At 39.8% G+C, this 17797-nt stretch overlaps 1 protein-coding gene across 8 annotated transcripts in view; it reads left to right on the top strand.

Annotated features, from left to right (window-relative positions):
• The window catches only part of Tenm3 (teneurin transmembrane protein 3), a 2620641-nt gene that overhangs the window by 2009962 nt on the left and 592882 nt on the right, over positions 1 to 17797 (top strand). The gene's annotated exons all lie outside the window — the stretch shown is intronic.

Genomic DNA, 17797 nt, shown 5'->3' with positions numbered 1-17797 from the left:
ATCGGTATTTCAAATGATTTTTCATATTTTGTGTAATTATTAATAGCAAATGTAGATTAAAATATTGCAAATAAAAATTTAGTGAAGCAAATATAGATGAACGCCTCCTAATGCGAAGCAACAGGGGCTTCTGTATAAATAACCATGTTTTGTCTTATGGAAAAGACAGCTAATGTTTCTCACAGGAATCCTCTGAGTCTAATGAGAAGAACAATAACGACAGGAGAATAACCTGACGTGGTTAAAATAACTGAAAACCTAACCTTCTTCTTCTTAGATAGTGCTTGCAGCATTCCCAAATCATTGGCAAAGCACTGGGGAAAACCATAACCTCCTAGGAGAAAGAGTGTATGTGTGCCGTTCTCTAAGACTATCGATGAATTGGAGTTCAGGAAAAGGAGAGACTTAAAGAAAGCTGCCCAGATGTTGCTCTCAACAATCAAAACAGAACAGATGTGGCTATCCACACATGGTTATAAGCCTGTGTTTCTGTGTTGTTAGCCTCCGACATGTTTTCCTCCCCTGAGGGTGCATATTTCCAATTATAGCCAATTTTAATCTAGACAAAAATCTAAATTGTTACTCAAAGATGAGGTACTCTTTTCAGGTATAAGTAGATTATCATATCATGTTTTCTGTGATTTAAAAAAAAATAAGGAAATCAAAGTTCACCCTTAGTCATTGCATTTGTCCTAATATGTTTATAATCTCTCAATGACAGGTCTCTAATACAAATATTTTTACATATTATACTCATGTAATTTGAATTACCAACAAAATTGTTTTCATAATTACTAATTTTGAAACTGTTATTGTGGCAGGAACTTTGAATCAGTGTAAAGTATAAAATGATTTTAATATGTTTGCTATTTTTTGCTTTTAGCCTGATTTAATTTTCTGTAGTGTTTTAATTGGTAAGGTAGTAGATATATAGTATTTTCCACTATTCTAACTTAAAGACAATGTAATGTAAAATATATAACTTTTTAAATTAAATTTATTTTTAAAATTATTCATGTATGGATTTAAAAACAGTTCCTTTATTTAAAATATTTTTTCAAATAAAGAAGACCTATGTTATACATTTGAAAATTCAAATATTGTGTCATCATAAAATTTAACTGCACTGTGATAATTTAAACTATTTATACATATGGTTTTTATCTACTACATTTTTCCATTACCTAGGGATCTCGAGATTTTTTCTTTACATGAATAATATGTCCTTAAGTCCATAATTTAGAAATTTAAAAAGGTTAAAATATACAGAAATTCACATCTGTTTTTAAATTAGCCTAAAAAATCATCCAGTATACCTAGATGTCTACAAAATCACAAATATACCTTAATTTAATGTATATCACATTTTACATTATTTAGACATTTAGATATTTGGAAAAATATCATTAAACTATGCATATACACAACCTACACAGATAATCAAGAAGTTGCTGCATGCATGAAAGATGAATATGTTTTTATATTATTAATTTAAAGTCATAAACCATGAGTGCATTTGTAAAGTTAAGGTTATATTTCAAAGAACGTTGATTCTTGATGTTCTAGATTAATATAATTTCAGTAATGTTAATGTAATTTTCATTCACATATGATGCTAGCAAGTTGGGTCAACCCTTAGTCAGTGAGGCCATAATGGAAACCTAACATCTTTTCCCTTAAGTTTTGAATACTATCTGCAGTTTCATATAAAATAATTCAACTTCAGTCTGCAGGTGTTGCTATCTTGGGGCAATTGTAATACCAAGAAAAGTACTGGGTGCTTGTTCTGTTCGAAGCTATCAGATTAATTTTAACATTATCTGATGAAAGTAGCATTTAAAAACTTCATTGTACTTCAGGTGAGATTTTTAACATATCAAATTTGGTGAATTTTACATTTAACTATCTGCCAAGATTAATGTATACTACTTAAATCACTAATGCATCCCTTTTAATCTAAATATGATAGGTTTGTGAATTGATTGTGTAATTAGCATTCAAGTTGTGAAAAGATTATATAATTTGTTTTGAAAATTTTAGATGTTGAGAAAAGCTGAGTATAAATATTTCCCTATATTGAAAAAAATGTTATTAATGAAAACCCTTCAGGGGAATCTCCTTATTATTTTTATCTTCCTTTAAAGTACACGTTCTAAGGTATTTTTTACCATTTAAATTTAAATGTAGAACATAATAATTTGCTTTGGGAGTAGACCTACATTACTCATGTGCATAGTGATTTTTATTTTTGAAAGGAAGTGTCTCGAGGCTTTGTATTTGAGGCTCTGATTCCTCTAAGATTAACAATCATTTGTATAAACGGCTAATTTTTTGGTGGAAGACTGTAACATACTTTTTAAGTTCTCATTATGACTTTTAAAAGAGTATCACATCAAGCAGAGGCAGCATTGTGGCTCAGCTGACATTCTTTGATGAAGGATTACATATTCTCCTCTAATCTGTGATCCCAGGATCTATTACACAATAGTTCTATCAAGGAGAGCTGGGCTAGCTGGGCATGGTTTCATTTCCTTTAAACAGTTAGTTGATCCCTTGTCCAGATCAAATATGTATGTGGAATTTTGCACTAAATATACATCTGGGGCACGAATCAGTACAATGCTTAAAATCCAAGATCAAAAACACTGAGGCGAAAAAAGAAAAAAAAAAAAAAAACGGTTTTGGAGGACACTTTTTGATTTGGTGCAGATGACCAGAGCCCTGGGGATTGTGGGGTCCTTAGTCACTCAAGTGTTCTACCTGCTAGGTAGAGTATCAGGGGTCCCTGGGATGGGGATATCATTTCAGGCCCTTCCCTTGTACTAATGCTGACAGCAGCTTGTGCAGGAAAGAAACGAGTGACGGACAAAATTGAAACCATCATATAAAAGTTTATTAACTTGTTTTCTGGCCATGTGTTTAACCTAGGGAGCATGTTATATGTTTTGGTCATGGCTTAAACACATGAAAGCCCATTCTGTCTAATGTGGGCATGAGAGGTCAAAATAAGTGTGCCATGGAGAGCTTCTATTTTGGTTTAAGAAATACTTTAAAAAAAAAAAAGTAGTCAGATGTGCTTATGTTTCTATAAGTTTCATTTGGTAAAATCAAATAGAAGACAAAATTTTTTTAAAAAATCAAGTACTGTTTAATTGGCACATTTCAATTGTAAAACCTAAGTAATCTAATATAATAAAAGCAAAATTTATTATGTATAAATTTGCTTAAATAAATGCACTGTTGCTTCTGAGGCTCCTAGCTTGTAAAACTTTAAAAAGAGTGGCGAAATGGCTTATAAAATAGCACAGTGAGAATTGATAGCAAATTTTCCTACAGTCTCAGATTCTACTGTCTTGATGCTTGTTTATTGAAGCAAGCCATCAGCAACAAAAGATGACCACCCTGTGATCAGATTCCTATTCGGAGTTGTCTGCACAAATCTAAACACTGTTTTCTGCTCTTAAATGTTAAATTCAAAGTATTTGTAACATGAACTCCCTACTTTATAGCTATTAGAATATATGATGTTCACAATGAGTAATGTTCATCAGGCTACCTAGATGTATGTACCCAAATTTGAATTTATAACCTTTTTTAAGAGGAAGTTTAAATAATATTCTCAAATATCTTACATGAATAATGTTCAGATTCCCAGTTTATGGCTGGTAAAACACAGGATTTGATATATGTTTTAAATTGTCAATGGTTTGAGAATCGTTCATCGACTTTCACATTTCTAGTTCCTAGAATACATGTGCTTTAATTTAGTGTTTCAGAGTAATGTGGATTATGGATTTTGAAGAGCAGACTTTCTTCCCACATCTCATCAGCCCTGTAGCTGAACCTTTACAATCTCTCTCTTCATTATTCTAAGCCATTATCGGACTCTAATCTTTTCTGTCGCCACAGCTGTTCAAGAATTTGGTTTTCAATTGTAATTACAAATACATGTGTTGCCTGCCATTCACTTCTTATAAATGTTTGTAAAGGAAGGTGAGGCAAGCAGAAGAAGGTGCTGTTTACAGATCCTCAGACTAATCTGTTATTGAAAAATTATAGTGTTAGTAGTTACAAAGGAGAATTAGATGTAGTCATGTTCAGCAGTGTGGCTTAACTCTTATTAAGTGGGAGGGAAAAAACATAGAAAATCGAACAATTCCTTCAGAGCGAGTAGGTTTTGATAGAGTTAAGCATGGCAGAATCAAGTTGTTACCAAACTTCTGCTACCATTTCCCCCAAATGATGGACTGAGGGGAAACACTTTGGTGTCTTCTTCATATCTTAAAAATCATTCGTGTATGATATTATAGAGGGAAATTCCTTAAACCTTTGTGTTTAGTTTAATGTGTCAAGTTGGAAAATGATTGACATCACTTGGGTGCTTAATAAATAGGCAGCAGTTGAACCCTGTAGAATTTAAAAGAATGTCACATTTTGGAGAAAAATAGCAAAATGGAAAACTCTAGTCATATAGAAACCTTAAGAAATGTCTTGGAGAGCTGAAGAGATGGCTCAATGGTTAAGAGCACTGACTGCTCTTCCAAAGGACTTGAGTTAGATTCCAAGTACCCACATGGCAGCTCAAAACTATCTGTAACCCAGAGTTTCTGAGATCCAACACCATCATCTGGTCCCCTAGAATGCTCTAGACACACATCTGATATACATGTAGACATACATGTAGACACAACACCCATACACATGAAATAATAAAAAGAAATGTTACATTTGTCAACTTTTAAGGCCCCTCTATCTTATTGCTTTATTGTTTTTATTATGTGAACATTTTTCTCTCTCCATATGTGGTGGGATTTGCCAATCCTAGGAATAAATGACAATATTTTCCATTAGAAAATGATTGAGTTCCATACATCTATTAGTTGTCAAAGATGCTTCATATAAATGCAATTCTGTTTCTTTTCCACATATCTGAGATTCTTGAGAGCATTTGCTTTCTGGTGAAAGTTCTTTGAAGTACAAAGTGATGAGGGATGGTATGTGTTGGGCTTGTTTTGGAGAAAACAGATGTGTACATGTGCACTTGGTACCTTGTTTTCTATGAGAACATACTGATTGTGGAAAATGGCATTCACAATATGAGATCAAAATATTTTTAAATGACTGTTCCAAGGGAATTTTTGTGAATTTATCCAGATGAGTAACTTATTTTCTATCAGTTAAAAACTTGAGAATCTTCTCTTTCATGTCTGATACGTTAGAAATTAATAAGGAACTTATACCATTGAGCTTACAGAAATTCTGATGATAAATGTCTGTATGCACACATTACAGTTCTGATTTGAATGTACTTTGTTTTTAATGTACACTCTGTTTACCGAACCATCTTTCCCCTACCAACTCATTCAGATCCACCCCTGAATGTATCCAAGTGGCAGTGTCCTAGGAAGAATGACAAGAAATCAGACTTTATTGCAGACCCATAGAAAGTTTTTGTGCATACTTGAGGCTTTGGTGGAAGAGATAACAGATGGAAATCAAGGTCAGGCAGCAAAAAGAAGAGAGGTGTTGAGAGAATCACTACCTTTGCCAAGTTGTACTCTGATGGCTCTTTGGAATCCCAAAGAACTAACGGCATATTAGCATTAATGCCACAGGCATGCACCCTTCATGCAGTATACAGCTGTTTTCAGTGCCTTGCAGTTTTGGGGTACACTAAAATGACCCTAAATCAGTAGCTCCTACAAATCAACCAATGCACCCTGGAGTTCTATACCACCCATGGTCATTGATACACGCTAAAGTGGGGTACTGGATGCCAGTTACCCAGAAAGAGCAAAAATTGTACAGTTCTCTCTTTCCCTGTTGTATTAAATGGCAAAATGGGTTTTTGCATCTTTGCTTACAAGCACTGTGTAGGTAAAGGACCTGTGCCTGGTTCCCAGGGCAACCTCAGATCTACACTGCCTGCTGCTGCACTGTCCACCAGTAAATAATTGATGCAGGAATGAAATCTTCCCTCACTCTCCATCAATGTCAAGTGTACTCACTAGTGGATAGCTCTTCTCCACAAAGTATCTGTGACCTCTGGACACAGGTCATCACGTGGGACTGTTCAAGTCATCAAAGTATATATTAGCAACAAAGAGGTGTCAGCATTTAAATAAGAGCTAATGCCATGGCTGTGTTTTGTAAACCTCTGGAACAAGGCAGGGGTGTGATGAGGTTGGATCAAGTGTTTCAAGGGATGGGAAACAGGCAAGGAGGGGTCAGCAGAAGCCACCCCAAAGCCATGAATAGCAATAACGCCAGCGAGTAACAGTGGTGAGTGGAACTGGCCGGGTCATTGACATGTTACATTTTTACCTCTACATCGGTAAGCATTCTTCAGTCTCCTTCACAGGATGTGGTTCCTCTTGTCTCACTTTTGTTGTGTTTGAAGGAAACACAGTGGGGAGAAATACTCCTTTACTATTAGGAAAACAGTGCAGCACGTTTGATAAATGAGGTTGACATAGTCTGAGAGGCAGAGCTGAGGAGAGGAGGAGTCGAGACTTCACAGTAAAGGACAGACACTTCATCCGAAAGGAGACACCCCATAGGAATAGTTGTTGTCTTGTGAGAATGAAGCCTCGTGTCGCCAGATTGTGAGATTTTTCAAGAAATGCCACAATATGAATTATGTGAATCTCTAGATTTTTTTAAATGTTGGCTCATTGAAAAAAAAAAAAAACACAACACCACAAAACACACAGATAAAACAAAACACGTCTGCAGGCTGGGCTTGGCAGTTGGACCACCAGTTTGCAACCTGTGACAGAGAAGCCGAGATCTGCATTATGGATTGGAGAGGCTGTGGATGAGCAGTAGGGCTGGAGGGTGGTTCCCCCGGGAGAAATCTGTGAAGAGCTTGGAGAGGGAGTTTGGGTCCAGATTGTGGATTATCTTAAATGTCATCCTCTTCTACCCATTTTGGAGAAGAAAATGTTTTCAGTTTGCAGTACACTTTTTCCTGCTTTGAAACAGAAACCCAGCCTGCCAGCAAGCCTTCTGTAAGCCTTATCTGTGCCAAGAGAGGGAAGGGTTAAGCCCCAGTAGCAGTGAGGGCCTGTTCCTTTGCTCTGGTATCCAAACACTATCACTATGGATCCTGCTGCCCTTGTCTCCAGGTTTGGAATACTAGGCTCGTGTGTGTGTGTGTGTGTGTGTGTGTGTGTGTGTGTGTGTGTGTGTGTTTGTGTGTAGGTCAAAGGCAACCTAGATGTTCCTCAAATACCACCAAGTTTTTATTTTTTTATTTTTATTTATTACTACTAATTACTACTACTACTACTACTATTATTATTATTATTATTATTATTATTATTATTATTATTTTGGCAGGAGGTTCTCTCACTAACCTCAAACTCCCTCCAAGTAGGCTAGGCTGACTAGATAAGGAACACCAGACATCTACCTGTTGCCACCCCTCCTTTGCCAGGACAAGCGAGCTGTATCACAACCAGCCTTTAAAAAAAAGGGGGTTCTGGGTAGTGAGTGGAGGTCCTCATGCTTATAAAGCAAGCACTTTACCAACTGAGTTCTCCCACTAGGCATCCCCAGTTCTAGGCTCTTCCCTTCCTTAATACTACCTATGGCTTGCAGGGAGCTCCAATAGGAAATTGACAGTCAAATAATATTATTATTTTCACCATTATTCTTACTGTTATTTTTAAAGCATTAATATGTTGTCTGAATCCCAATACTGAACTCTCTAAGACAGAAAAAATCAAAAGTAAAGAGGCCCGAACATCCCCCTGGACACACTGTTTCTCATTTGTTTGTGCTGAGTGGGCTGGGCTCTGGAATTAGAGAAGCCTTCTGGTCGCATTTCTATCGTGTGTTGGTGTGTGACTTTGAGTGAAACCATGTCCCCTCATGGCTCCTTGGTGTTGCTTTGTCAGGGCCTTACCTGGTACCGGCACATGTCGACATGGTAATATGGAGGACAATGTGATCATGGTGGCCGTGGTCAGTGACACTTTATGGCAAACACCATACTCACCAGTATGGTTTTATGTCGGTTGTGGAATCAAATTTGGGGCCCAAATCCACTTTCCCAGCTATACCACACGGTTGATTAGTCCTCATTCATTCATTCATTTCATTTATTCATTTTTAGGTTGCTCTTGGACAGTTTCCCAAATATATACTCCAGGTTTTTCTTTTCTTACCTGTTCATTTCCCTCACACCTCTCTCTTCCACTTAAACCCTTTGTCCTAACGAGTCTCCTGCCCACTGCCAGGTCTTGCTTTCAGGTGTAGCCCACTGAGCTTACTCAGAGTGGGTGGCCTTTAACACAGTTGCTGAAATGGCAGCTTTGGGGGTGTCTGGGAGGATGAAATGAACACCTACGTGGAGAGGGTTTGCTGCAGGCTGGTGTGCAACACAAGTGAGCAATCACGCAGGGTGGAGCATGGAGGTCAGTGGGTCAGGACGGTGACACCACAGTTACTCCCTGACAGCCGTGGGGCTTCTGCTGTTGACCTTGAGCTGCTCTTAATTTCTGAATGACCACTAACGGCACTGCTTGGCTTGCTGAGTTACCCAGTCAATGGTGAGGGAAGAGTTGAAATACGGGCTTCTGGTTTGGCCCAGAGAGAGCAGGAAAGGGACAGCCTGGGGTGTCTCATCCTGAAACACACAGGAACAGGGGAGTATGAACGGTCTCTGGTGGTGATCCCCGAGTCCCTGAAGAAAGAGGGCCAAGTCTGCGATGCATTTTAGAGACGTGTGTGAAAACGACAAAAGGGTGCTTGACATTTCAAGGGGTACGGAGTTTATCTTTAACATTTATCTAGACACACTTAGTGATACCACATTTTTTAAAAAAAGTCGGTGGTGAGGACAGCATTTTTAGTCTATTCTGTTCATTTAAAAAAAAAAAGAAAGAAGGGAAATAAATGGTTGCTTTGTCTATGTTACTTACATGTTAATATTTAGAGATTCTAGGGGGAAAAATTGGAAATTTTACAATTGAACTGTACAGCTTGTTTTAAATGTCCTGTCTAGGAAAACTTTGTGCTTCAATTTAATAATATATATATAATGTATTAGTGTATCTAGTATAAATACTTATAAAAACAAAAAGTAGCTAAAACAGTTCCTACTCAATTAAGAATGAAGCGTCTGATTATATTTGCTCCCCCCCCCCCCCCGTCTTTTAATCTTATTTATTCACGGTTTTAAATGTTGAGATAGGGTCTTTCTCTGTAATCAGAATGTCTATGCTGGTACTTGCCTCCCCCTTCCAAAGCCGGTGATCACAGGCGTATACCGCCCCCAATCGTTTCTTTCTTTATAAAATGTATGATGCATATGTATCCTGTCCTATGTCTGTTGGCTCAATGTATTTCTTCACGTTTTGCTGAAGAGGCAACTCTTCCGCGTTTGTCTGTGAACCTTTAGCTGGCTCCGGCGTAAAGTAGTCCCTTGAGTCTTTCAGCTCACGTGTCTTCGGTAAGCTTTTGTTTATTACGCATGGGAGCCCAACCGGTGGCCTCGGTGTGTGCAGAATTAAAGAAGCCATAACCAAGCGCTAACCGGGGAAGACTTTGACTGTGTAGGGAAGCTTTCACACTTACTAAATCTGGAGTTGTGTAAAAAGCGGTGCCTTCAGTGGAAACTCAAATAACCAGCAAGGTGGGGTGGAATTAGTGTCACACTCCCTGAACCTCATCATTCCCAAGGCCGCGTTCTTGACCGCTCTCGAAGCCTGTTTCTGCAGCTGTGACAGCTTCCCTGAGATTTATGGATGGTGGGAGATTATTGCATACGGTGATGGAGACTGTGATGTTCAAGACCAAGATCCTTGGAGGTTCAGTTGTCTGTTCAGTATGAGGGGGCTAGCCTCTGCTTCTAAGATGGCGCTTAGAAAGCTGTCCTCCAGAGAAGGCAGAGGGTGGGAGGGCAAAGGGAATCCTGAATCCTACCTAGTTCTTTCCAGTGTAGACCTCGGGGTCCAGTTGCCACCCAAATACCTTCCTCTTGATGCACTTTTGTAGTAGGGGATTCAGCGTCATTCATTTCGGGTGCTGCACCAATATTCAAAACATAGTAGTTACTGTTCTCAGCCTGAAGGAGCAAAGCGGCCACTTCTGTGTGCACCACGCATTGTGCACCACACATTGTGCACCACGCGTTCCCACCCTCCACCCTCCCTGTTCTGGCCACCAGTGCTGGCAGTCTAAGTGCTTGCTTCATACCAGCTTCATTTCTCACAACTCCAGCCTACTCGGTCATCAAGCCATCGGATTCTCCCTCTGCAGAGTTTCTGGTACCTAAGCCTCCCTTTCATCCATCCTCGCTGCCAGTTTCCTCATCTGGGCTCCGAGCATCATCCTTCATCTTGATGACTGCAGAATATCTTCCACCTGGGCCGCCTGCCGCTGTCTTTCAACTTTCCAATCCGTTTTTTGTAGATTGCTTCAGAGAGTCTTCGCCCTCACATCTCGACCTGGTCATGCCACTCCCCTCCTGAACTCCAGTGGTCCACCTTTACAGGATGAGTCCCAAAGTCCTGAGCATGACAGTTGATGTCCAGACCTCATGGCCTGACTGAGGACCTTCTCATTCCATTGCCCAGTGCTCTCGTGTGGTCTGTTGCATACAAGTGGATTTACCTACTGCCCCCAAACACAGGACAAGTCTTTCCACCTCTATGCCACGTGTAAACCTTTGCAAAATTACTCTTAACTATCTTGATTGGGTTATTTATCTCCCTCTGCCGACATGTAGTGTTTGTAAGACTCTGCATTTATTTCATCCCACATTATCTTTCTGCTCATTAGAATTTCTGAATTTTTAAGAGTACAGAAAAACTTTAGAAATCATACAAGTTAGGCACTTTACTTTCAAGTGGAACGAAACTGAGGTTTAAGAATTGCCTTGTGCAATCTTGCTCCCCTCTTGGTCTGTCTCTCTGTCTGTCTCTGTCTGTCTCTATGTCTGGTCTCTGTCTGTCTTATATTCGGTCTCACTGTGTAACTCTGGCTAGCCCAGAGCTTACAATGTCGACCAGGCTGGCCTGGAACTTACAGAGATCCACTTTCCTGTATCTCAGCCTCTGCCTTCTGAATGTCGGCATAAAGACATTCGTCACCACAGTATGCCCATTGTCTACTTTTCAGTTATCCTCACATTCAGTCTCAGAAACCATGCCCCAAGATCCTTCCTGTGCTAATACCCTGCGAGATTCCATTCTCCTGAATACTTAAGGGATGTTTCTTGTCTGTGTATCCAGCATATTGGGCGTTAACAACTTAGATGCAAGATTGTAAAACATCAGAAGCGGAGTTGGGGATTTAGCTCAATGGTAGAGCAAGTGCAAGGCCTGGGGTTCTATCCTCAGCTCAAAAAAAAAAAAAATCAGAAGCGAACTTCTGCCCTCTGGGGTTCTCCCATTGTGCTGTAAGCTTGTATTTAAGACCTCCTCCCTCCTTCAATAAACGGCATTCAAAAAAGAAGAGGAAGAAGAGGAAGAAGAAGAAGAGGAAGAAGAAGAAGGAGAAGGAGAAGAAGAAGAAGAAGAAGAAGAAGAAGAAGAAGAAGAAGAAGAAGAAGAAGAAGAAGAAGAAGGGGATCAAGATCATGATGGGGAAACCCCCAGGGACAGCTGACCAGTGCTAGTTGGAGCTCACTGACTCTGGACTGACAGCCCGGGAACCTGCATGGGACCAAACTAGGCCCACTGAATGTGGGCGACAGTCGTGTGGCTTGATCTGTTTATGGGGTCCCTGGCAGCAGGGCCAGGACTTATCCCAGATGCATGAACTTTTTGGAGCCCATTCCCTGCGGTGGGATCCTTGCTCAGCCTTGTTACAATGGGGAGGGGCTAGGCTCTCCTTCAACTTGGTATGCCAGACTTCGTTGACTACCATGGGAGGCCTTCCCCACTCTGAGGAGTGGATGAGGGTAGAGCGGGAGGGAGGTGAGGAGGCAGGAGAAGGGGAGGGAGGGGGAACTGGGGTTGGTATGTAAAATGAAAAAAAAAACTAATAAATAAATATATTAAAAATAAAATAAATAAAATAAAATAAAATAAGAGAAGTCCCCAAAGAGAGCTCCACTCCCATTTCTGGGTGACAGGTGACACTCCTCAGAGCTTCTTCACACCATCTCATCAGCGCCCTCAGCATTTTGTCATCTCACAGTTGGCTTAAACGTGCAGGACTTGCTAACTAACTAGCTTTTAGTCTCCGCCCTCTCTCTGTGTCAGCCTCCCCAAGGGTTGCTATGTTACACATTCCTGTGGCTTCTTGGTTTACTCTTGATAGGCAGTTCACTGACATGCCACTGAAAGCTTCCCTGAGCTCCAGATCTGTAGAGCTTACAGCTTATCATCCAAGCAGGGCTACTTTGAAAGTGGGCACTGAGCCGATGCCAGGGCAGTACTGAGCAGAACCAGAAGACACTGATGGCCACCTTATGTCCATTAGATCATCTGACGTGGTTTTGGCGGGTATCTCAAAGACTCCAGAAATGAATGTGTTTTCCAAATTGATACCACTTCCAGAAAATGTGTTCTACTATGCCCAGTCTCTGCAGACGGCATCGCTGTCTGTCAGGTTACCAGGATGGAGGCCTTCCAGGTGTCCATGGCCCTTTTCTTTGTCTTGTTCCCTTTATCTGGCTTTCGTTTGCTGCCAGTACCTCTCCAAATCATAGATTCCTTTTATCTGTACTCATGCCAGTCCAATCTAGGCATGCATGGCAGCAGGCCTGGACTCCCACTATGGCATCCTAATGGATTTACAGGCAGCCCGCATGCATCCCTCTGGGTTCATCTCCCTCTCTCTGCCTGAGTGATATTTCAAAAATGCAAAAGGGATCTTTTTTTTTTGTTGTTCCTTGTTTAAAAACAACACATGATACAGGAAAACTTACTGCATCTTTTCTTTCTGCGCGATGGTGATGCCCATACAGCTAAGACCTTGTTCATTTCATTTTCTCTCCGTTTAACCAAGCACATAAACGCAGTATCTCATACATAATTGCTAAGTATCTATTGATTGGACGAGCCGGTGAATGGAGGACTCCAGGTTTTAAAAGTTCACTTCTGAGAATGACTTGTAGTCTCTGCTTTCTTTTTCCCTCCTGGAAGATTTTTTAGCTTTTTGGAATGTATCGACTAAGGCTTTCTTTCCATTATTTATTAATTTCGCTGTTTTATTTGGAAAATGAGGTATTCCCGTTGACCTTTGTGTTTAGTCAGCATTTTCAGTGATAACTCCCCACCCTGTACAGTTACACAGGGAGCTGTCAAAAAGGGCCAGTGCTAGAATCTTACTTAAAACGAAGGAATTCAGATTCTCTAAGAAATGGACCCTGGTCACAATGTGGGGGCTGTAAACGTCACCCTGGTTTCTAAGGCAGTCATAGTTGAGAGACCACTGGTTGAAATCGAATCATCGCTGCAGTCCCATCTCAAACACCCTGTCCTCCAGGGAAATACCAGGATCCTTCATTTTTCCTTAGCGTTTAGTAGCATGTAGTGAAGTGATTATCTGATCGATACTTATTTCATTATTTTAGGATGGCTGGGTTCTTAGATCCATTAGGGCCGAGCTTGGGCATCCCATTAGGAACTTGCTGAGGACCAAAAAGTTCCTTTATAATGACTTCCTTTGACTTGACCTGTGCCCATTCATCACTTTGCAAAGACTTGGGGAGATAAAGCCAAAGAAGTATTTGTAAATGAACTTTTGATTGGTGGCTGCCCGCGTGGCTTGACAGCCAACACGTTTCTCATCTATTAATTTTTGTTACGGATGGGTTAGTGAACTACCTAGAGTCAGGTGCTCTGCTGAATGCACCGTCTTTAGCTGGGAAAAGGGTAAGCGTGGACCTTATACTACTCAGAAAATCGGCTTTCCTGGGATCTGTAGAATCTTGAGCAATGTTTCTAAGCTTCCTTGGATTCTCTTGATTACTGTTCTTCAGGTTTACAGTGTGTAACAGACGGGGGAAATAAAAAATGAACACTGTCTTCTCCGTGGAACTGTCTGTCTTTGGGGACTGGGCCAGCATGGATGTAAAGGCAGTTTCTGAAGTGTATGTGTATGCTTCCTGGCTGTGTTTACCACGCATCCCATTGGTAAAGACCACAGTTTTAGGGTGGCCACTTTTTAGTCTTTTTCCCTTGAGACCTGTCAAATGGCAGGTTGGAAACTATTTCTTTAGGCACGTTTGGTACTTTCCTCAGGGAACAAGAGAGGCGTGTGGGATCATTCTCAAATTACTCTTAAGGGCTTAGGCACTCAAGAGATGAGCCTAGGAGGAAGCCTGTGTCTAGGGAGACCCCTTTGCTTCGGCCATGAGGCACTTCAGAGCCACAACTGGGAAGCCTAAAAGAATCTTAGTATTTCCTTTTAGTGGCCTCATTATCTAGAGTAGATTTGGCATCATTTTACACTTGTCAAAATTTTTTTTTTTTTGTGGTGGTTCCTCCCAAACCACAAAACATTTAGCCAAAAAAAAAAAAAAAAAAAGTCCACCGTGTGGAACCAATACTTTGAATAGTCTTATGATAAGCTTGGAAATTCATTTCTTACCAAATTCCTGCTGGCTGTAAAACATCCAGATGTTTTGCTCCTGCATAATTATTTATTGTGATCATTAATATCAAGTTTCTTTAAGAGTTGGAGCATCAGAAAGTAAAAAAGAAACAGCAGGCTGCGTTCAGAACCTTAGCCAAATGTGTTCTCTGGGTGATGTTCTGCATTGGAATAAAAAGGGACTTTTTGAAGTGAGTTTCCAGTAAGATGGACATGACCGAATACAGGTTTTGGTATGTGCTGTGGATGGTGGGACCCCGAGGAGCTCAGTGTCCTCCAAGTCCAGGACTTATGTAAAACCAGGAAGGTAACCACATCTCACGATGTAATGCTTGCTGGGGCTCAAGCTGACTGACTACAATGGCTGGCATTTTCCCTGTTCTCACACTTACAAAAATAAAATCAGAAAGCACGAGAGGATGCGAAAAGACATCTGGTAGCACAAAATGGAGACATTTATCGAAAGGATGCCTTTTTCCCTCTTAAGAGCTGCAAAATGTTTGTGGCATCCCATCTTGTCTCGAAGTATAAATTTCACCTAATCGGTTAAAAAAACACAGCGAGAGGATGTCAGAGGATTGAAGTCAATGTTTCTCCGGTATTAAATATCAGCCTAGCTTTATCTTTCTGCTGTGTCATGCTTTAGTGCATCTGTGATGCCAACTCTTGGTCTAGAATCTTCATTAAAGAGGCATTTTTGCATTGGAGCAGTAGCTTAAAGAATGGAGATGATACATGAGGCAGAACAGATTTGGGTGCAGACTTGTGTCTTTCAAAGACTTGACTCATAATGTCTCTTGCAGAACACCACTTGCTTAATGATAGTTCTTGCATTCAATTTTGGTGTCACTTTAATGATATTTAGCATTAAAGACAAGCTCGAATTTCTGCTCATGCTGTTATATACCACTCAGTGAGAGCTATGTGAGTTACATAGATTAAAAAAAAAAAAAAACGAAAAGGACTACTAGATTTAAAAAGCCAGATGTGGAATTAATCATGACATCCTACAGGGCTCTTTCAGTGTCGACAACTGTCTTGTGGATGCGTTGCTGTGACTTACATGATAAAGACAGTTGTCACATCTGTAAACTCATTGTGCCATGCGGAGACATATAATGTGTAACTTCCAAAGTCACATAGAGTATCAGCTTGAAAAACTGCTTGGCTTTTGGAAATTTGCCTTGAATTGTCTCCCAATGGCTGTCTCTCTCATCACTGCTAATGAGTCAGCCCACTTTATCCTTTCTTATTGATACCAGCCGTTTTTTCATTTAGAAATCTTGAGAAAAAAAACCCATCATGTATAATTACTATATTTGCCCAAGTTTTAGAACATCAATTTCTGTGTATATCTGTAGGTTTAAAAATCATTCAGTTGGTCCTATATGACTAACGAATTTAAAGGACCAGTTATTTGGAGAAAGGCAGGTAGAATGTGTGTGTGTGTGTGTGTGTGTGTGTGTGTGTGTGTGTGTGTGTATCTTAATGATGTAATGTGTATGCATATATATATATATATATATATATATATATATATATATATATATATATATATATTTCTATACAGTGACACACACTTTATATTAATGAACCATCTCCAAAGTGCTGTATATCAGACTGCTCTTAATGAGTGGATCTTGAAAATTAATGAGATTAACTCATAAATCATACTGGTTTTGAAGCCTGTCACCTGGTTAGTTATAGTTTGATTGGGTAATTCTGTTCCCTTTGATACAGTAACTGAGTCCAAGGACAGCAGCAGAGAGCTTCAGAGGGGCCTGCTGATCCCGCCGTCACCTCTGAGCATTTATTATAAAAGTACTTTCACACTCTAATGGGAGAGACAGCAGGATTTCACCCCCAAATTCAAGAATTTGCCCCCAGGGGGAAAAAAGAGAGAGGAGAAAGTGAGCCTCTTGAGGCAGGTTGAATTCTTCTGAAGAGAAAAATATATAATTTACTACCCACCTAAGAAATTAATGAAGCTGTAAATGAGGGGCTTCTGAGAGGAGAATTTATCTTCTATTCCTTATCAGGAAGTGCTGTGCATTTGAAATCTCTCTTCGGCCTCGCCAGAGCAGAATTTTCAATAATAATGAAAAAAAAAAAAACAATGTATGACTCTTGGCCAATTTGTTTACCAAATACCTGTAGTGAGAGATCACTGTGAGCTGCAGAACTTCAGCATACTTTACACTGGATTTTGTTAACAGCACAAGACCCCTCGCTGCCTTGGGGGTTAAGAATATTTAATCTCTTAAAGCTGACATGTCTAACGTGTAGCTCTGTCAGCTACAGCTGTTTCTAAACATCAGTAACGAAATTACAGACAGGTTCTGAAGCTTCTGTGGTAGGAATGAATACATCTGAGGATTCAACTTGCTGACGGTGTTTGTGTAATTTAATCTTACCATCTGGTAGAAAAGTAAACATTTTTTTTTTTTAATAAAATTAAAGTTTATAAAGTGAATCACTTACACTTTCCAATTGTTGCGAATGACAAATTTACATGTCCTTTCAGTGAGGACTAAATGGAGATTCTGCCTCTGTTTTCCAGTGAAACACTGGAAGGCAATGGATCTTGCTGTTTAAGCCACATTGGTTCCTTAAACAGAAAACAAGGCAGCGCTTTCCTCTCAGCTGCAGACTGACCCTGTTTTATGCTCTCTGCTTTCCCTGAAGATAACATGCCTATTTTATTATTATTATTATTTCTGGTTTTCCCCAAGGAGACCAAGACTTAGAGATGTCCCCTGTCACTTATCTCCGGATAAGCAACATCACAAGTAAAAAACGCACATCCGCACTGAAAACAGTGTCTTCATTGCAATCTGCGTGTTTTCTGTACCTCAGTGATCTCAACATGACATGCACTTCGCTATTGTGTGAGTTATTGTGGCCGAATCCAGTGTTTTCATTCTGCAAGGAACACCTTTCCCTCTCTCCTCTGAAGTTGGCAAATTAGCAGATTTGTGGAGCTGACAAATTGTTCTACAAACCTTGCCAAGTTCAAACTTTATAAATCTGACCTACACGATTTGCTTGAAATAAATGTGCAGACTGTTGTGTTTGTAGCTGTGCCCTGCGTTAAATTGAAAGTCTATGTTCTATGTTGATATAATAAAATTTAATTAGTTGTAAGTCAGGTTTCAGTTTAGTAGTAATTAGTTTAGTGTATAATTATTACCTTTAATAGCAATCTGAAATCTACAAGCATTTTGATCGTTTTCCAAGTTAAGAA

Source organism: Onychomys torridus, chromosome 17, assembly GCF_903995425.1.
Source record: "Onychomys torridus chromosome 17, mOncTor1.1, whole genome shotgun sequence".
Lineage (NCBI taxonomy): Eukaryota > Metazoa > Chordata > Mammalia > Rodentia > Cricetidae > Onychomys > Onychomys torridus.
Note: the sequence above shows the minus strand (reverse complement) of the source record. Positions and strands in the feature narration are given on the sequence as shown.